Consider the following 13,358-nt stretch of genomic DNA (forward strand, 5'->3'; position numbering starts at 1 on the left):
TGTTTTCTTTCCCTTCATCTGGTTCTTAGTTTAAAGTCCTAGCCGGATGGCAGTGCGTCATTTTGAGATGAGTTTCATTCGCTTCCACCTTGATCCTTAATTAACCTCTATGACACAGCTGATATGGATTACATGATAACGGTTTTAATCGCATTTGCATTAATAAGGATAAATGTCCTCGCCTTCATGCTGAAATGAGTGTCAGGGTTAATAGCTTAGCCACAAAGCAGCACTTTGGAGCTCATTTGGATTCTTTGACACTCTGTTTGTGTGTGTGTGTGTGTGTGTGTGTGTGTGTGTGTGTGTGTGTGTGTGTGTGTGTGTGTGTGTGTGTGTGTGTGTGTGTGTGTGTGTGTGTGTGTGTGTGTGTGTGTGTGTGTGTGTGTGTGTGTGTGTGTGTGTGTGTATGAGTGTGTGTTCGCGCGTGTGTGTGTGTGTATGAGTGTGTGTTCGCGAATATGAATGTATGTATGTATGTATGTATGTGTCCGTTTAAGAGTGTGTGCATCAGTATGTATCGTTTCTCATTAGTTTAACCGACTCCACAGGCAAAAAAGGGTCAGAGAAGAAGTTCTGTTTCTTTGAGGCTTTTATGGGGTTTGTTTGAAGAGCTTTGTGCCTCATTAAAAAACTTTTATTTGCTTCTTTCATTTAAGTATCTCCTCTTTATTTATGCTCTGAAGCTTCTGTGAATCCCTTTTTTATGAAAAATGGATTCTGATATTGGGGGAGCTCACAGATGATTCCATCATTAATTAAACTGTTTTGAGTTCTCTTAAAAGACAGTGTGGGAGACACACAAACACACACACACATGCAGACACACACATCACCACTTTTTGATATCATAAGCTTTTGTTTTTTTGTAGGATTATTGCTTCACTAACAGAGATACATTTCACTAGGAGAGGGCTGAAGGTTGTGCAATAAAGAGAATGTGAAAATACAGTGACACATTCATGGAAAATGAACGCAGACCTCATCAAAGGCTAATGGCTTTAATGAGTTGGCTGTGATGGCTACAAATTTCATCAGTGTTCCCGCCCTTGCACCTCTGTACTTTTAACCCGATTAAGCTTAATCCTCGTGATTTACATAACCGCTATTAGTCAGGCCGCTTTTGACTTTTACCATAAGAGGAATGTAACTTAGACTGGAGCTTGTTTGGAGTTTTGGAGCTACATACAGAATTTGTTTGGAAGAAAAGCTTTAAAAATGTGTGGCAGAAAAAGTTCACTCCCGGTTAACCCCCAAATACTTAAACATGGGAATACAATATATTTGGTGCTCTGATTAAACCAAAGACACTACATTAGCTCTTGTGGGTGTTCATGCTTGTAATTGTCCACATACTTGCTTCAGTACACTCACATAATCAGTTCTACAATCGCTAAGTAAATATTTGCAAATTGTCTTTGTAAATATGCATGTGATTAGTCACTGGTCACTGGCTGACAAGAGATACGTTTTGGAGGTGACGTGTTGAGGTATGTGTGACCTGTCTCCTCTCTGTCTTCCCTTAAAATGGTATTAAATATGTGTCTCTCTACCCCTCCCTCCCTCCCTCCCTCCCTCCCTCCCTCTCTCTCTGCCTAACAGCTGGGCCTGTCTTTCAGCTGCAAAGTGTGAAAATGTTCCTTCATGAATACAGCCTCCCGCTTGTCTTGTCATCCTCACTCACACTCTCCCACATAAAATTGCTGCACTTTAATGTCCTCACCTTCTCTCTCTCTGTCTTTTCCCTCTCTCCTTCTCTCGCTCTCTTTCTCTCTCTGGGGCAGATGTACTAACACGTCAGGGCCTGTTTTAGGCATTATTTCGTCACAATGTGCGCCTAAAAACATGGCGTGGCATGTGGGAGCAGACTGCACATGGCTAAAACCGCATTCTGCCTGCTGCAGGAGCACAGAATGACATGTTGCGCATTTCTGATTATGCATATGCATCGAGGGAGGGTCATGGGTTTCTGTGCAAATTACAGGAGGAGATGTGCAAGGGCTGACTGATTACGTTCTCCTTTGTGTGTATGACAGCGCACGTCTGTTTGGCGGTGACGCTGAACAGGCACCCACTGGGTTTCCACCTTTTTCTTACACATTGTTCTTCTGAAGATGTATTAGGGGTTTAAGCAGAGAATTTGACTAAACTGAGAACTTGTATTGTTCATTTTATTTTCGTTCCATATTGTATTGATACAGCAATGCCATATGATCGCATCTTCTATAAATTATAATTTCATCCACTGCATGTTTGGATTTGGACTACAGCATTTTCAGTGAACTGTAAAAAGGCCTTTATTCCCCTTCTCTTTTCTTACAGTTCACACAGACTGTGCTAAATGATTGTGACGGTGGCAGAGAGGGCCGTAATGACATTCCAGACTGATGGGCCATTACCGTTCCCATTGGGGAGTGGGAACTTACCTGTGACTAACACCTCATCTCATCCGAATGCATGTGAAATGATAGCCAGCGGGTACAGTGCTGTGCGGTGAGTAAATGTCACCCCCTGACACATTAAGAGACGTGCTAGCGACAGACACTAGCATCCATGGGTTTATGCCTCCTTGCTAGCATGCCCGCTTCTCGTACCCGAGGTTGCGAGTGCAGATCTGGACCTCAGATTCGGACCAAACTCCAACAAAACCGCAGACAGCAGTGTTTGTATATACATTTTTCAAAGGTATTGAGAAATAGACACTGTACAATTTAAAATTCTTTGAGATTTTCTAAACCGGTTGTCCATTACAGCCAATCGAAATCAGGAAGTGAGCAGGAAGTGAGATCATCTCAGCAACTGTTTGATGTATTGATACCAAAAGGGATTCAGGACCCCTAATTGAGGTTGCATCATTTCACCACTGTGGAGCTCTGCAATAAGCAAAAACGCATTTCTCCCAAAACCTTTAGAAAACCTTTACAAAACAGTTTTTTATGTCAGGAAATATCTTAGGAGATACCAAGGGGCAGGACATGACGCCTATCATATCGTCAAAATTGTCATATTGGATTTAATAAAAAAACGTTGTCTGTTACAGCCTATCGAATAGTAGAGAGCTAATATATCAGCCAATCTTTGGTCAATTGACATGTATAGTGCTGTGAGTACATACAGCCATGCCCTTATTATATCTCGCTGGCGGGATATTTAGTTTTTTGTTCTTGTTGTCAATATGCTTGTTAAATTAAAGAATTCCATCCCTTAGAGTAAATGCCAGTAATATTCATTCTTTTCAGTGTGAGTCTAATGTCTATGACCTTATGGAAGTCAGGTATTAGAAATTAGAGAAGAGAGATTAGAAAAGATTTAAATCTTAGTGATCCAAGTAAGCAGGCCTTAAAGGACGAAGAGGCTTCCAGAAGTTGACTATGCGATCAGCCACAGGTTTAATTTATTCAACGTAAAATGAAAGTGCTTTCTGCAGACTGGCCAAGTCGTTGTTTGTGCTGCGCTCTCCAACATACGTTCATCTGCCCCTCTGTGTCTGCTTCTCATTTTCTCTCTTACACTCCTCCCTCTCTCTCTTCCTCTCTTTCTCTCACTCACTCTCTTTTATCTTCTTCTGCCTATCTTTATCTTTTTCCCTCCATCTTTCTGCACCCTCCCATTTATTCTCAATCTCTTTCTCTCTCTCTCACAATCTTTTTCCTCTCCTGTTTCTATTTATCTCTCTCACACCCTTCCCCTTCTCTATCCCCCCCTCCTCCCATCTTCCCTCCCCACAACCACACCCACACCCCACCCTCTCCTTCTCTCTGACTCAGAGATGGCTTCTTGAGTCATTCTCTTGGATAGCAGACACCAGGCCGGTGGACACGAGCCATTTCCTCCTCTGCATTCTGCTTAATGGTTCATTTCTTAATAACCCTGCCGCTGCCGGTGATGAGATGCTAATGGGCCTCAGACTAATGGCGGGCCTTCTCCACCACTCCCTGGTCTTGGGCTGTTGGATTAGCCATGCGCGCACCCACCCACACACACACACACACAACCACACAGACGCACACACACACACACACACACACGTACACACACACACACACACACACACACACACACACACGCAACCACACAGACGCACACACACACACACACAACCACACAGACGCACACACACACACACACAAGTACACACACACACACACACACACACGCAACCACACAGACGCACACACAAACACACGTACACACACACACACACACACACACACACACACACACACACACACAACCACACAGACGCACACACACACACATGTACACACACACACAGATGCAGACACACACACGTACACACACGCACACACACACACACACACACACTCGTGCACACGCACACACAAACACACACACAGAGACACACACGCAAGCACACAGACACACGCGCACGCACACACTCACACACACACACAAACACGCACACACACACACACACACCTGCTACAATTTACTCTGGGGGCCCCTGGACTCTTGAGGTCCTGTGTGTAAATCAAATATAAATCACCTGACGTCTCATAAAGGTGTGATGAGGGGCCAAAAAACGATGTATTCCAGAGTATGACTGAACGGAGTGGTAATGACTTAAGTGGAGGGGAATGTGGACGGCATCCCAGAATCGCAGGTGTGTGAAGAAAGTGACGGGGGTTGGACGGGGGGTGTGGGTGTAGAGGCGGAGTCGGTGGAGTCTCCGAAGGCCAAAGGAATCCGCTGACTCACCGCTTTTTTTCTTCTTCTTCTTCTTCTGTGATGTCGGAGCAGGGTTGCTACGGCAGCGTTTTCTTCTCTCTGTGCTAATGCCTCACATTCACGTTCGGTGACTGTGCAGCTGAACTCCCGTCCGCGGAGGGTAAGAAAGGGGTCTGATATCATTTTCGGTTTTTGAGCCAGCATCTCTTCTCCTCCACTCACTGAGGTGCCTCTGGGCTTTGTTTACAGAAGTATACAGAAAAGCAACCCCCTCTCTCTCTCTCTCTCTCTCTCTCTCTCTGTCTCTCTCTCTCTCTCTCCTTCTCTTTTGCTCTGTCTTTCAAGGTTTACATCAGTTGCCAAATCTGTCAGGCTCACAAACTGTCGGGTGGAGCGCGGCTGTCTCCGATGCCGCCGGGTGGCAGAGGGAGGAAAACGGTACATTAGACAAAAATTGCCCAGTCGCAGCACGACCATGGCCTTCAGCTACTGAGTTGATAGACCTGCACTTGTCTTCCTCTTTCAGTCCATGTCTTGGTTTTGCATGTGTAGCCTGTATGTGTGTGTGTGTTTAATGGTGGGGGAGTGGGTAGCTTGCCAACAGGGGGCCGGCGGCCATGTTTTATTTTTTTTATGTGTGTGTGTGTGTGTGTGTGTGTGTGTGTGTGTGTGTGTGTGTGTGTGGTGGTCTGCTTGGAGCGTTTTTACCGTCGGACTGAGTAGAGGAGAGGAAGCGCCTGCCAACTTGATTTCCAACTCAGCCACTGTGCTGGCCTTTGAAGAGAGATCTGTCTGCTCTCTTCTTCTCAAGCGCAGCTTCTTTTCCATGCCCTTTGCTAAAAATAAACACACACACACACACTGGCATACATGTTTACAGTGCACATACATACACATTTACACAAACACTACACACACACACACACACACACACACACGCGCACACACACACACACACTAATCCAGTTATAACTGTATTCACATGAATGAATGCACATTTCCCATGGTCTAAACTTACCTCTAGTAATATGCTGGAAAATATCTGGATTCTTACTTAAAATACCAAAGGTCTCTCACTCTCTCTCTCTCTCTCTCTCTCTCTCTCTCTCTCTCTCTCTTCTCCCTCTCTCTCTCTCTCTCTCTCTACTATACTCCAATTACCTACCTATGTCAGTCATCTCACTTCCTTGTCACCTCTGTTGAGTTATCCCTCTCTATCTCTCTCTCAAAAAGAAGACACATAGGAATCATATCTGTTTCTCTGCAATTTCAAGACGGGAAAAGAAGTGATGTGAGGGTGCTGATTTCCCTTCTCGCCTTCTCTCTCTCTCTCTCCTTCTCTCTCTCTCTCTCTCTCTCTCCTTCTCTCTCACGCTCGCTCTCTCTCTCTCTCTCTCTCTCTCTCTGAGGCTGTTTGGCATGCAGGTTGTGCAGAGGGGCGTTCAGCATTGGCAGAGCCAGGCTAAGAGAGTGAATAGGCTCTATCTGACGCTTACATCCAACAGGAAAATCTCTGTCCCCTCCAGAGAAATCCTGAGTGCTGCTCAGTTTATTACATTGAGTTGGTCTTTACAGAGATGAAAGAGGTCTAGCAAACAGAACAAATACACTCTCCTTCAGCAACTGGGAGTTCGATTTATATAAAGTCACCGCTATCTAGAGGGTTAGAATGCCAATTTATAGTATGGGAAATTTCTTAGTTAGTTTGCCTCCCTGGCTAAGAATGATGCTACTTACTGATAATGCATTCCAAAACAAATTTATGATAAACAAAGCTTTATATAGATGGAATAAAAAGTGAAATGCTTGCAGGAAAAAATCTATAGGTTTTCATTCTATTTGTGACTGTAACAGAGAACACAGACATGCAAAACTGGAGATATTCATTAAGACAGACAAAATCATTTGGCGGCTTTATGTATTTATTTGTTTGCATTTTGAACTAAAACTGTTCATGTATGACTAGTGTGGTCATGGGCTTGGTTAAATGCCTAACAAGAAAATTAGGCATTCACTGGGTGTGAATTAAAATCTGTAAAAGTTGAGGAACTGAAGTATGAGATCAGCCCTGTATTTGCTGATCCAGTTAGAATCGCTCCCCACTGCGGTTGTAGTGACCGTTGCCCCACGGCTGCAGAGAGAGCTTTGTGATAAATACTTTTTCACGCGGACAGAAGATAAATGACCTGACATGCAAAATATTCTGTTTTGCTGAGAAAAAAAAAGTCGCCCAAAAGCCATTGATTGTGAGTCAAAGGATTTTCAAAAGCTATGCAGAAATGCGCCTCCCCTCCTCTCTCTCTCTTTCTGTCCCTCTCTCATTCTCTTGCGCTTTCTGTCTCAGTCTCTTTCTCTCTCTCTCTCTTTCTCTCTCTCTCTTTCTCTCTCTCTCTCTCTCTCTCTCTCTCTGTCTCTCTCCTTCTCATTCTGCAGGGAAAGGGAACAACACCGATTCAGGCCATCTTTGATTGAGGGTAATCATGCAGGCTGACGTCCAATCTAAAACAAATCAGAGAGAGTGGGAAAATAAATTAAAGTCCACTTGCACTTTAATTTTGGAAAGCAATACCTGGGCCTGCATAATGTATTCTGCTTGTATCAACCAAGAGGAGAGGAGAGTAGAAAAGAGGTGGAGGAGGAAAAGGGGGGACATGCAGGGCAGAAGGGTGTGTGTGTGTGTGTGTGTGTGTGTGTGTGTGTGTGTGTGTGTGTGTGTGTGTGTGTGTGTGTGTGTGTGTGTGTGCGTGTCCATAATAGATTTTCATTTTTGTCGTGATGGAAAGAAAAATTGATTTTTATTACTGTAGAAACAATTGTGCCCGTAATGGCTTCTCAGGGTTCACACAAACAAAAAAAAAAAAATGAAACAAAGAATGAAAAAAATAAATAATGAACAGAATATGCCAGTGAAACGGAATGGCATTGAAATAGGAGGGTATGCACTGCTTCCTGCGGTTACCACTTCTCCTCACCCTGCAGGAGTTGTCACACACACACACACACACACACACACACACACACACACACACACACACACACACACACAGACACACACAGACACACACAGACACACACAGACACACACACACACACACACACACACACACACACACAGACAGACACACACACACACACACACACACACACACACACACACACCTCAACCCCCAGCGCCCTTCCAGTGATTTCATCCCGCAGTAATCTTTGCATCCTTGCCATGATGAGTCCCATCGACCCGACCATAAAAGATTGACACTCTCATGGTCCGTGGGTCCCACAAATGTCTCTGCCGTCTTATGCCACTATATTTCTGGGTGACGGCAACCTCGAGAGCCAAACACCCAGAGTGAGGGAACATGGGCATGGTGTGTGTGTGTGTGTGTGTGTGTGTGTGTGTGTGTGTGTGTGTGTGTGTGTGTGTGTGTGTGTGTGTGTGTGTGTATAGGGAGGGCGGGGTGGTGAGGGGGGTGTGTGTGTGTGTGCGTGTGGGTTGGGGCAATCGTGGGTGAAACAAAGCCAACTGAGCCTGCAGAATTACAGCAGTTCTGACTTAGTAATTTATCTTTTTTTTTAAAGCCGTTGCCTTATTCAAAGGTCACTGTGGTGTAAGGCCTAAAGAGGTGGCGCTTTAAAACTCTATTATCATGATGGAGATAAGCCTTTGGGCAAACCTGCGATGCAGAGACATTTCAGCTAATGCTATGGGGCCATGATCTGATAATCCTGAATCGTAGCCTGGGTAAAGAAAATGTCATTTTCCAGAGTGGAATGGTGATGAGTTTTGTGTGAATGTGTGTGTGTGTGTGTGTGTGTGTGTGTCTGTGTGTGTGGCTGTGTGTGTGTGTGTGTGGCTGTGCAGTATAATGAGACAGCTCTGGGGGCTACAAGGCTCAATCAACCAAAATGATTTTAGTGATCTACTTTACTGGTTCCAGGAAAAACACACACACACAAAAAAAAAGGAAAAAAGTGTAATCGAGATGAAATTCCAGCATTTCCTCCTCCTGTTACACTGCAAACAGTAGCCTCTTCACCACACAACCCTTCCCCACTCACCCCCCCCAACTAATCCTGCCAAGACTGATATTTCCAGATGTTTTCGCCGTATGCCGCTTCAGCCTTGAGCGTGGAGGGTTTCCAAAGCTCCAGTGTGGGCTGTAAATATGACTCAATCCCACTCAGCACTTGTTACCTTGAAGGTGGGCCCACGGTGTGTTGTGGTGATGGCCGCGGTAAACGTGCAATCGAGAGGCATGTGGCCGAGGCCGACTTACGGTTCACTATACACACAGCGGCAAATAGGTAAATGTCCTTTGATCAAGGTCTACGGCAAAGCATGAGGCAGAAAGATTATGTTATGTATGAAAGCACTTGAAAGAGAATTTTTTACCATTTCTCACAGTGGCTGTCTATGCCCTTTGAATTTGAATGGGTGGGTGCAAGGAAGAAGGATGCAGTCATTGACTGAGGTTGGGTATGGGATTGTGGGTGTTGTAGTCCCCCCCCCCCCTTTGAGTACCACAGTATTTTTTTCCATCCATGTGCCTGATTAATTGGTGCCGCATGAATACAACGGTTTGGAAGCGCCCATCAACTTGCCTTTATGGATAGTTTCATCTATCTAATTGAATACTGATATTATAGGAGTGTTTATTGGCAGAGCATCATTCAGTGAAGCAGACACTTATTTCTAATAACATGGTTTAGCAAACTGCACCCTTTCCAATACACACAAACACAGACACACACACACACACACACACACACACACACACACACACACATACACTCACATGCAAACACAGACACACACACACAAATATGCACTCTTCTAATTTAAAGTGATGCACAACCTTCCTGACAGTTTGACCATTAGTTACAGAATCATAGCTCCATTAGGGGGAAAGTAATATCTATAAATGTAATGACTTGAAGGCAGAGATGATGATGGAGAGATGGAGCCAAAAGACGAAGAAGAAAAAGAGAGAGAAACAGGGAAAGAAAGAGAGGGAGGAAGGAAATGCTGCCAGGTTCGCTCGAAGCTGCCAAGTTTGGGCATCAAGGCTTAATCAAGTTTGTTTTAATCATTCAGGCAAAGAAATCTCTCAAAGATATGCACACAGACACACAACCACACACACAAACACACAAACTCTCTGAAATCACTTTCACCAGTGCTCTGGCACCCTGATATCTGAGTGGGCAGGCAGTTTGTGTCTGTGTGTATGTGTGTGTGTGTGTGTGTGTGTGTGTGTGTGTGTGTGTGTGTGTGTGTGTGTGTGTGTGCACGCGTGTGGAGGTGGGTTATAATGGCGGTGTTGGTGGTGTGATGTCTCTTTTTTCATCCTCTGTGTAATGTTTCCTCCAAACACTGAGTCAGGTATTTTTTTAAGGGTTTAAGCATACATTCACATGAACAGCTAGAATGGCACTCAGTAGAGCAGACACCTCTGCCAAGGCCAAATGCTGTATCTCACAACATTACCGAAAGCTAAACTAAATACATGTGCAGGCGCCCTGTGAGTCAGAGCTGCTACAAAATGTTATGGGTTCTTCATTGGCCCATGCTAAACCTTTCCACCAAGTTCCATGAAAATCACACCAGTAGTAGTTCTCATAAAAAAGTCAAAGATCATTGCTCTGGTAACTTTGAACTATGACAACCATAGTATAAATATCAGTTGATTGAAATGCTGCCCATCCATACAGGCTGCTACAGTGAATGTGTTTGTCACGTAAGCTAATGAATGAACAAAATCTCTCCTTATGCCATGTTTATGGTGTAAATGCACTGAATTCCGTGGTTATATAACATGTTATCCGGAGAAGAACTGGCAAGCTAGCAAGCTAAAGGATTTGGGCTTAGCAATGGAATCAGTTGTAACCAAGCAAGCTATCCAATATTATCCTTGTCCATGACTAAAGAAAGAAGAACTACAAACTAGACAGGTTGGCTTATTTTTAAACTAAACTAAATGATTCATTGTGGGCTATACATGCATGCCTAAATACTAGTGCTGTCAAACGATTAAAATATTTAATCGCGATTAATCGCATTTATGTCATAGTTAACTCAAAATGAATCGCGATTAATCGCACATTTTTATCTATTCTAAATGTCCCTTTGTTTATTTATTTTTTCCATCTTTTTATTTTAATTGTAATGCCCTTATCAACATGGAAAAGTGGATTGGCTTGCTTTATGCAAATGTTTTATTTTATTGAAAACCAACATTGCCAAACAGGGCGGTACAAAATACAATTATAAAGTGCACATTTCAGGTAAACAAGGACTCAGCCTATAGTGCAGTTAAACTATGGCTTAATATTTTCTTTTTTTCAAGTTTGCTGGGAACATAGCAGTCAGGCCTCTTATTTCAGAAACAATGAACGGTAACAGTTAGGTTACCAATAAAAGGTAAGCCTACTACTTCTTTGCTTTCAGCCAGCTGCCTGTTGACATTTTCAGACAACAGTGAAGCTCGCTTCTTTTGCACAACAAAACTTTTAAAAGTAAACTTTCCATTCAGAAACTTTTTATCATCCATTTCGCCGTATCGCGCTCAGCATTCACTCAAACTGTAACGTTAGCCTACTACACAGTTTGCGAGGCCAAAAAGAATGTAAATCTAAAAAAATAAAAAAAATAAAAAAATAAATAAATGTTGGCGGGGAATAAAACACACAAAGTCCAACAAAATTAAGAGTAAGGGTTCTTTATCTGATAGATATATAAAACAAAAGATTTGTATAGAAAAGTACAAAAATAAAATGACATCAAATAGAAATCTTATATGATAAACTAACCTGTACACAAGCTAAGCCTATCCCAACTCTGTAGCTGAACTAGCCGTATAAGAAAATAAATGAAAGTAAGGTTCAGCAATACAAAACGGTAGTGGTGATACTGAGAGTAGACAAATACAAAAACATCATTAGTATACCACTAACATCAAATACATAAAGCTAAAACATAAAACCAAAATATACACCAGTATGTCCGAATGAAATGATACCAACACTTACATGTTCCTAACACGCACACATCTCTATCCTCCACACACGTGTGCTCCCAGGATACCAGTATGGCTATATGTCTGCTAGGTGAAACATGACAATTCACTTTAATACAGCCTGTATGCAACTTAATTTCCTACAAAATACATCTACACTAACTACATCACCTCATACTCTTCACTCTATAGCCAAAACAGAATTGTATTTCACAAATGTAAACTTAAATTTAGCTACATCCCCAAATGACAGAGCGACTGGGCTAATCCACATGCTGCCAGAATCCACAAACATTCTTTCCCAAACGAACTCATCCATTCATATAAATCAATGATATATACAATTGCATGGTTATTAAAGTATTTTAAGACAAATGTCCCACTTACCAGCAATATTAACCAAGTATCACCAAATATCCCTCACGCCAGCCACCTTCTCTGATGCACTGCGTTCTCGCTCCAGTCTTAATACCCAGAATTCACCACATACGAACCCAGGAACTACAACATGATGCAATGTAGTTTTCTGGTATTACCACTTAGAAAACATACAACAACCTCAAAATATGACCCGGTTACATAAAAATAATTTAAATCGCGTTAATCTCGCGATAAAAAAATGAACAGCGTTAAAATGGGTTTGCGTTAACGCCGTTAATAACGCGTTAAACTGACAGCACTACTAAATACATGTGTGGCAACCGGGGTATAAGCAGGATAACATCCTTTGCGTGTCCTGTTATGTGAAAATATTGGACTTAGCGGAGGACACACCTTGTTTTCTCTTCCATACAGCTATTTTTTTCACAGAGGTATAACCTTTATGGCAGTTATGTTCTCTCAATGAAGTGTTCTGTTTTCTTCTGCTTGTTGCTTTTTTTATATTGTGTTCTATTTTCCTAAATTCTCTTCACATCATCTTCTGGTTCTGCTTTGCTTTTTTGTGGTGCACGTCAGAAAATATTTAAAGAGTTTGAGAAGAAGAATACCCAGCAAGGCCATCCATCCATCCATCCATCATTTTTTCTTCTCCTTCCATACTATGAAGACCTTGAAACAAATAGCCCTCTACCATATTGGGCCAAGAGCCTATCTAAGATCAATTCTCCCCCAAAAACAGGCTCTAATTTGCATGTTATTTCTCTCCCTCTTCAAGTCACAGTGTCCATGGGTTTGTGATTTATCGGCAAAGGAAGATTGAATGTCAAACTCACTTGCGCTGAAGTTATGACATTTTTATTACACACGCCTGCAGTCATGAACTGACATGCATACGCTTACATGAGAAGAGCCGCAGAGCTGGCAGTTGATGTGAAGGATTTTAATGGCGGGGGGGGGGGAGGCACATTGACTTCATTGTCCGCTATCAAATACCCAGAATTCTTTGCATGATGAGAATGATGGAATGAGGGGTGGAACAATGCATTGTGTGTGTGTGTGTGTGTGTGTGTGTCTGTGTGTGTGTGTGTGTGTGTGTGTGTGTGTGTGTGTGTGTGTGTGTGTGTGTGTGTGTGTGTGTGTGTGTGTGTGTGTGTGTGTGTGTGTGTGTGTGTGTGTGTGTGTGTGCATGCGTTTGTATGTATGTAGGAAGGGATTGGCAATGGAGGGTGGCAAGTTGGTTGGTTCTTATTCATCTAAGCTTCTTATCTCATCGATACT

General features: G+C 42.9%; 1 long non-coding RNA gene across 1 annotated transcript; it reads right to left on the reverse strand.

Moving 5' to 3' along the window:
- Positions 1-11,386: 11,386 nt before the first annotated feature.
- LOC122133798 lies at positions 11,387-12,218 on the reverse strand. The gene is made up of 2 exons (XR_006152995.1): positions 11,713-12,218; positions 11,387-11,593 (listed from the first exon to the last, which is right to left on the reverse strand). It is a non-coding gene; the product is annotated as an uncharacterized LOC122133798 (long non-coding RNA).
- Positions 12,219-13,358: the final 1,140 nt, after the last annotated feature.

Source organism: Clupea harengus, chromosome 19 (genome assembly GCF_900700415.2).
Source record: "Clupea harengus chromosome 19, Ch_v2.0.2, whole genome shotgun sequence".
Lineage (NCBI taxonomy): Eukaryota > Metazoa > Chordata > Actinopteri > Clupeiformes > Clupeidae > Clupea > Clupea harengus.